This window comes from Triticum dicoccoides, chromosome 7A (genome assembly GCF_002162155.2).
Source record: "Triticum dicoccoides isolate Atlit2015 ecotype Zavitan chromosome 7A, WEW_v2.0, whole genome shotgun sequence".
Taxonomy (NCBI): Eukaryota; Viridiplantae; Streptophyta; class Magnoliopsida; order Poales; family Poaceae; genus Triticum; species Triticum dicoccoides.
Genome location: NC_041392.1, coordinates 700,936,588 through 700,945,795, shown reverse-complemented (window position 1 = coordinate 700,945,795; position 9,208 = coordinate 700,936,588).

The following is a 9,208-nucleotide window of genomic DNA, read 5'->3' as shown; positions in this document are numbered from 1 at the left end:
ATCTGAGTTTGCTACGGTACCTGAAGAGCGGATAAATTATGCAAGATTTTGGCACATAACATGGGAATAGGAAGAACATCCAGCGCTCCATGCATAATCACATCACATGCATCACCTTTGAAGGAATTGATCTGAGCATGCATATTGCATAAAAAAACTATTTGAATCTTCCCTTTGGTTGGTCGACCTGAGCACGTGCATCTGTCAGCATCTGTGAATACACGAATCGTCACCACTTGAATTGCAGATAGAAGAAGCAGAATCGCGCCCCACTACTAGATGTTGATGGATCTTCTACTTCCTGCATGATAGCACACTAGGAAGAGATGATCTGTTATGAGTGAGATTAGGGACTGGGTAGGTGATAGAGATGAAGGGGTGAACATACAAAATACATCGGGAATCAGACGGAATTGATCTGATCTGATCATCTTTATTGAAAAAAAAGAACTATTTGAATATTGCCTTTGGTTGGTCGATCTTAGCACATGCATCTATCAATTTTGAATCTTGAATTTGTTTGATGGAACATCATCATGTACTCCTATATGCAAAAGAATCATGCTGGTTAGTATACACATAGGTCAACCATAAGAATCAAAGGATGCTGCTAGGATTGAGCCTTCCACATGAGAAGAAGAAATAATCTGAGTTTGCTACGGTACCTGAAGAGCGGATAAATTATGCAAGATTTTGGCACATAACATGGGAATAGGAAGAACATCCAGCGCTCCATGCATAATCACATCACATGCATCACCTTTGAAGGAATTGATCTGAGCATGCATATTGCATAAAAAAACTATTTGAATCTTCCCTTTGGTTGGTCGACCTGAGCACGTGTATCTGTCAGCATCTGTGAATACACGAATTGTCACCACTTGAATTGCAGATAGAAGAAGCAGAATCACGCTCCACTAATAGATGTTGATGGATCTTCTAATTCCTGCATGATAGCACCCTAGGAAGAGATGATCTGTTATGAGAGAGATTAGGGATTGGGTAGGTGATAGAGATGAAGGGGTGAACATACAAAATACATCGGGAATCAGACGGAATTGATCTGATCTGATCATCTTTACTGCAAAAAAAGAACTATTTGAATATTGCCTTTGGTTGGTCGATCTTAGCACATGCATCTGTCAATTTTGAATCTTGAATTTGTTTGATGGAACATCATCATGTACTCCTATATGCAAAAGAATCATACTGGTTAGTATACACATAGGTCAACCATAAGAATCAAAGGATGCTGCTAGGATTGAGCCTTCCACATGAGAAGAAGAAATAATCTGAGTTTGCTACGGTACCTGAAGAGCGGATAAATTATGCAAGATTTTGGCACATAACATGGGAATAGGAAGAACATCCAGCGCTCCATGCATAATCACATCACATGCATCACCTTTAAAGGAATTGATCTGAGCATGCATATTGCATAAAAAAACTATTTGAATCTTCCCTTTGGTTGGTCGACCTGAGCACGTGCATCTGTCAGCATCTGTGAATACACGAATTGTCACCACTTGAATTGCAGATAGAAGAAGCAGAATCGCGCCCCACTAATAGATGTTGATGGATCTTCTAATTCCTGCATGATAGCTCCCTAGGAAGAGATGATCTGTTATGAGAGAGATTAGGGACTGGGTAGGTGATAGAGATGAAGGGGTGAACATACAAAATACATCGGGAATCAGACGGAATTGATCTGATCTGATCATCTTTATTGCAAAAAAAGAACTATTTGAATATTGCCTTTTTTGGTCGATCTTAGCACATGCATCTGTCAATAACTGAATCATCAGCACTGGAATCTCGGACAGAAGAAGAAGAATCGCGACCCAGGAAGCGATGTAGATGGATCTTACACTTGCACGATCGCACCCTAGGAAGAGATGATCTGATATAAGAGAGATTAGGGTGAACAGGTGAAGATACAGAATAGATTAGGAATAGAGAGTAGGTGGTAGAGATGAAGAGGTGAAGATACCGAATAGATTAGAAATCAGACTTGCAAAAATTGCCTCATTCGTTGTTCGTGAGGAAGAAGATGTGGATTCGGCATAAGCTGGGAAGGGAAGGGTTTCGAAAGGAAGGTTCTGCAAGCTTTTTTTTACATTCCTTTTCGTGCCTGTATACATAACTAACACGGAGATCGGATGGAGAATCTAACTTTTTCTCTAGGGTTAACGTAGATTTTTTTCCCTATTGAGCAAACTTTCAAGCGAGATCTACACCGTATTAAGTCAGGGAGGAAGAGACGTGGAGTAGCTAGATCGATTGAGATAGGAATTTTTTTTGAAGGAAAGATTGAGATCGATGGTTGTTAGATCGTACTATTTGTTTTGGTTTCTTGTTTTTTCCTCCTATTTCCCCAATTGTACGTGGAAGCATGGCTTTCTAAGGAATTTTTTCTTCTGTTTTTTTTCATGGTTGACTTTTATCAACAACCGTGTAAGCATTGTGGGGCCTTCTAATAAGAAAAAAACAATCTACATGGGTTAATCTAGACCGTAATAACTCGGTCCCTCCAGATTAATGGCTCATAATTACCACTTAACGTGGTAATTTGTAGGAAGTCAAGAATTAGTATAGGTAGGTATAGGTAGGTGTGTGTATATATATATATATATATATATATATATATATATATATATATATATATATATATATATATATATATATATATATATATATATATAGAAAGCCTGCTGCACTCCGTACCCTCCAGCCTTTGAATATTCCATATTGTCAACTACGCAAGAGCCTAACATCTTAGTGTGGGTTATTCAAGTCAAATTTCAGAGTAGGAGGCATACTGACTGCCGATTGTTGCAAACTTGGCCGCAGCAGTAGTCTGTGAGGCTGCAAGCTGTATGCACTCTGGCAAATTTTTGCAGGAGAAACTATTCAAAGTTAGCTGCTGCCCATGTACTACCCCATGCCCTAATTCAAGTAGCAAGTAATCCCAATTCTGTAGTCTGTACGAAACATGTTCTATCATCTAACCAACCGTTTCAACACAGAACTCCACCAAATTGGCTTGATTCATAATGTAGATTCACTAAAAGATAAGTTTTGGATGTGTCAATGTGTGCTATACGGAGCCCAGTAGAATGAGGCTAGCTTTGATTCTCTCGATTCCCTCCAGCCACACCAGCAGAAAGGCTTCAGATGATGATGGACGGGTCCAAATTCCAGACCCATGTGTCTAACCATAGATACAATTTCACGTTAAACATTGGATGCAAGATTTCATAGGTGGGACAGTAGCTGTTTAAGCTATACATTGCTACTGATCCAATTATTTCCATGCATCCTTTGCTCCTGTCTCTCCTCGACTCACTACAAGAAGAGAAGAGGTCAGTATACATATGCGTTGACACACATGAGCTATGTTAATCGATGCATGATGGCAGTATGAATTACATGTTTGTAATTAGTGTTTCTAAATGAGCTATTAGTAAGTCTATTTTGTGTTTGTACTCTGTAAATAAACATAGGTAAATGCATTTGTACGATGAAAAGTTCCTTTCATAATGCTAGCCCATCATTGACTATCAGTACAAGGCCGTCGTTCAATAATTTGTTCAATTAATTTTAATATATACAATAAACAGGACATACAAATCTGGGTTGCTGAAAATTGTAAGTTGGAAATGGCAAGGCCATCTAAAATTTTCCTTCGCAAAAGATAAAGTTAAGTATATACATAGTCACATTTTAAGATGAGTTGCAACTGCATATAATGTAATCTGCTTTGTTACCGACATCTTGCCTTTATCTTTGATAACACAAGTTCAATTGAAATTATGGCGTTCTCTTATTTGCAATTTCTTAAGTTGTTATGTCACTTAATTCCAATTTATTCGTTGTACAGTAATTGCCATTGATCAGCTCCCTTGAGTTACATTCTTTACCAAATTCTTCCTCTCAATTAACTGCAAGAATATCAAGTATCAAGCATGATAATGTATGTTTGTCGTTATTAGTTTCTCTAGAATGAGATTATTTGTGAGTAAACAACAAAAGTTGATCAAGTAAACATTTTTTTACCACTGTAGATTTCCTAAATATAATATCTGCACCATCTAACAACTATATGAAGTTTTGCTTATGCCATTCATAAAGAACTAGCAACAACTATGCAAAAATTCTGAGATAGTTAGTATGCATAAATATTTTCCGTAATATGGATTATAAGATAATAATACATACTCTTATATATGATTCGCTGTATTGTATAATATGGTTCTAATCTCTACTCCTAATGAATGAGTTGGTTGAATAGTACGGTTTATTTTTGTCCCATCACTTTCGTCTGGGTTTTTTCCGTCTCCTCCCCTCCCCCCACACGCGCACACACGCGCCCAAAAAGAAAAACCCGCCCCGCAGGAAAACAAGGGAAAACCGGATCAAACTCCCCTCCTCTCGATCCCCTCCATCTTCCTGACGTACGAAGCCGCACGAGATCCCCTCCATTTTCTAAGAGAAATTAATCTGCTATGTCTGGTATCAATTTGGTTATATTAAACTGACAATTTATTCTTCTTGCTGGAAGGATATGTCGTGAAAGATGATCTGGATGCTATTAAAGTTGTAACCTTTGACTGTCCATGTGAGTTAATTCTATGAACTATACTACTAATCCTTGACCTATGTCCACTTAATGGTCCTCTCACCTTGGATCATATCAATCTGCTATCAATGCCAAAGACTGAGCTTCAATTGATCACCACCCGCTTAAATCTATTTTTTTGAACACCTCAATCTTTCTTGAATTTTTTGACACACGAGCAGCATCGCAAGTTAATTCAAGTAATTGTTCTTCTAAACATGTATTCTTTCCTGTCCACGAAATGTAATGCTTTGTACGAACCAATCAACCTTAAAAAAATTAGTATTGATGTTGTTTTAAATATTTAAGTCGGAAACTTGAAACTTATATGTGTTAAATTGTGTCGATATGTGTTAAATTGTGTCGATATGTGTTAAATTGTGTCGAAAAGTAATCCCAAAAATATTACATTTTTGCTAAGAATTGGTATAAAAAATAGAAATACAGAAGTAATATGTAGAAGGTAGTACCCTAGAGAGATGTGTATGTTTAATTGTGATTTTTCCAGGAGTACCTTTGTGGAGCTGATATATCTTTCTTTTGCAGGATATGGTTGCTCTTGCTTCATCTAAATAGTACGTCTGGACTGCCATGAGACCGGGATTGGTGTAGGAAATCTTAAAAGCTATCATATTGGTCTTAAGAAACTTGCAATACATCAATGCACTATTCTTTTGAATTTTTTAGTGACACCACAACTACCACCTCTTCACTAAATGACAGAGGTTGCTAGCAACTGCACATGGAAAGATTGAATTCAGAGGTAGGTTTCCTGTATCAAGTGCATGTCAAGGGTTGATAAAATACTTAAAAGAATTAATTCGTACAACATTATTCACTGGAGGTAGCATCACGATGACACATAATGAAGGGCTCATATTAATTGGGAGTGTCTAAAAATTTACCAGCTATTCTGATGTTCCATAAATTGTTAGTTTATTGGAAAAGGAAGGAGCTACCATCGCGCTTTGATTGTGTTCATCCTGGACTAATCATGATCAATTTGATGAGCTCTCCTTTGCGCTCATGAGTAAGCTCTCCAGCTAATTCTTTCTTCTGAATATATTTGTTACTCCCTCCGTCCGAAAAAACTTGTCACAAGCTTGTCCCTCAAATGGATGTATCTAGCACTAACTTGGTGCTAGATACATCCATTTAAGGGACAAGCTTTTCCTCACGGAGGGAGTAAATGTCAAGTTTAAGCTATACAACAGTTTCATGCCTTTATTTCTCCACAACATTATGAATTATTATTTTCACCTGTAGACTGTACCCCAAGTTCTTCCATACTCTAATGATCTTCTGTTCAAGTAAGTAATCTCTATCATTGTATAGATCTTCTAAATTTAACTGTATCTAAAAGAAGACGTTTTTTTGGTTTTCTAGGGAGCACCAACTAAATGTTATGTCAGGCTTGACCATATCAGGTGAAGGGAGTGACAAGCAACTACTTTGTTGACAATGAGGAGAAGACAAGCAATATGGTAAAGAGCGACTCATTGGCGAAGCAACTTTATGAATTGATTGAAGTGGTTGATGTCGTAATTTTCACATCCTATTTTTATTGGTTGTAGAAAAGTTACCATGTACACGCAACAGAGAGAAAATGTTGATCTATTCTTCGCATCCTACCTATTGGTAACGAGAGAATATACCACTGTTTTTTTGAGTGATGTGACCTATCAACTTCCCTTTAGTTTGCATTTCAGTATTCTGGTTTTGATGCGCTGGGGTACACAAGGTTTTCCATTTAGTTGGGTTCAACACTGAAAAATGATATATCATTTTTGTCCTTCATATACTAAATCATTAGAGTGTGCAAGTCTATTTGAGCTTTGTTTTTTATTAAACTATAAGGCCACCATAGAGAACCTGAATTTTATTTTCTTTATGTAAAAAAATATACTAGAGTTTTTTGAATTTTGTATTCAGAGAGAGAGAGAGAGAGAGAGATAGAGATAGAGAGAGAGAGAGATATAGATAGATAGATAGATAGAGAGAGAGAGAGATAGAGAGAGAGAGAGAGAGAGAGAGAGAGAGATTCTTGGAAGTTCAGGTTAAAACACTTTTGCTCTTGAAGTCCTGATTCTGGTTTATCAATTCTTTGCATAACCTATGTAATGATTGGTGGATTTTTGTACAGTCATGTGAATGCACAATCAGTATATACAAGCCAGGTTGTTTGCGAGAGAATTTGATTCATTGCAGTTGCCTGCAAGGTACTTGAACAAAATGCTTGAGAAATATTTTTGAGTATAATTTAGCTCTGAGGCTATTATTACAAAAATCCATGGAATCCTTGGTTGTGATAGTTATGTCTCGAAATGCGTCGATCCCTATGCATACTCTCCATCACCACTAATTCTTGAGGTCGCTCGTGTGGGGTCAGGTGCGGCAACTAGCGATACGTGTTGGAGCTTCCAGCATCGCTGGCGGCGGCATTATCTGTATCGAACTCTCCCTGGTCACCTTCCAAGAGTGTGTGCGGGCTTGCCCGGTGACAAGAAAAGCACAAGCTTCGGAGCCACAATCCCCGGCTGCACCACGGGCTTGCCCGGCGACAACCTCTCCTGTGGTGGTTAGGAGGGAGGGAGGGTTACGCTGGCGGGAGGGGCGACGCGTGGGAGGGGGGGGGGTTGTGTCCACATGTGGTACTAAGTTATTTGTGGGTTACACTGAAGCTTATCTTGTTCCTTAGTTGATTTAGACATCAAATATATAACCTTTATTTTTATCAGCAAACAGGTGAACTAATAAAGGAAGACTTCTTCCATAAATAGTAGTACATTTACTATGCAGATGATTTTGACAAGTAATCAAACAACTCAGCATCTCACTTTATTATTTAAGCTGTTTTCCACATCTGAATCTTTTCTTGAATCACTCGATTGTTCAATCTATTTGTTGTTGCGGTACAATGATTTTCTATTTTCCTTGTGGTGCAATTTTCGTTGATTCAGAAAGATGGCCCTGCTCATCGGGCTCAAGCAGCGGCGAGCAAGGCCAGCGACAACGGAAATGTTGTGGCTGGCGCCCATGCACCCCTACCTGACTTCAATGCAACTTGGTGTTTTGTGAGTATATAGAGATAATAATACGCGGATTCAGTTATCTATATGCAGAAAGTTTCCTTGTTTTCTTTTAGTAATTATGCAGAACATCATTATTCAATATTAGATGACACATAGGCCACATCACCCAGTAAATGTGTTACTCATAATAAATCATGGATGGTTGCTGATAGTGGATATTCATGGAATGCTAATAAGTTACGTCCTCGAGTAATATGAGAGTATTTAGATTTTGGTGGAGGTAAACTATACAACATGATGCACAAATTCTTGTTGATTGCAGCATTTTAAAATGTCGACAGTTCCCAGGTTTGCATTTATTTGGTAGTGTGCCTGTGGAACTTTGTGAGAACTTGAGTATTACGAGTATACCATTTTTGTAGGTAATCATTTTCCAACAATCTGATGGTCTGTGCAGATCATCAGGTACGTAATAGCAATATCTTAACTATTTTAATATTCGTTACGAACCATCATCAAAGAATACAAGATATACTTATTGTTAGTTCTTCGTTGACACCAACTGTTCTTACTGAACTGTAATTGTTAACAATATGTAGTACTCTAGGATCAATGGACAGAAGGTTCTGTTGTCCTGTTGATGCTACTAATTTTGGCCCTACCAAAGTATATCTTCTGCATGATACCTGCTTAAATTTGAAAATGAGGAAGTCAGTATCTTGATAGCATGCATGCAACTTATCCAATGATGTAGGAGGATCCAGTTCTTTTGGACTCAAATATTTGGATTGGTAGTGTATATTCTGAATTATTTTGTAAACCAATGTGAGGAGTGGGAGAGGTCTGCAGTTGTAAAATTTACTTGTGCACGGGGAGGTGCTTTTTTTAGGATCGTATTGTTGTTTATCATTTTCCGTTGTAATTGTTTACTAATTATGACATGCTTTTTATTTCTTCCGGGTATGAACCACTATTTTTGGATTCACTAGAACAAGATGGAAGAGCTAACCATTGTTTTACACCAGTACAAATGCTCTTTAGAGGTGGGGCACTTGGAAGGTGGGGGCATTAAAGAGCAGATGAAGTGGGCTGAGGCCCTCATGGCTGCGCTGGAAGTTGAGAACAACAAGGAGATGGGGATGAATGGAGCGGTCTTAAAGGAGAAACTACAACATTTTGCTATCATTTTTTTTACCGATTTGATGAAATGTTAAAATGTGGATGTTGTAAGTCCATGATATGAAGTTTGTGTTTGAGTCAAGTACTATTGTGTGCATGGATCTTCTTATGCTGACCATCTTGAAATGGAGATTGCAGGCCTTGTCTCGGTTAACTTTCGTCATCACCTACTTTCCGAAGAAGTTTGGTGATGGAAGCCATCGAGTTTTGTACTAATCTTATATGCGGAGATCATTGTTGTTACTATAGAAGTTCCATTAACTTTATCTATGTTATTTAATCCGTTGTTCTATTCATTATATTACATAGGGCTTTTAGGATATATTGTACGCGGTGAATGTCAACACTAAGTGAGGAAGAGGAAGAGGAAGAGAGAGAG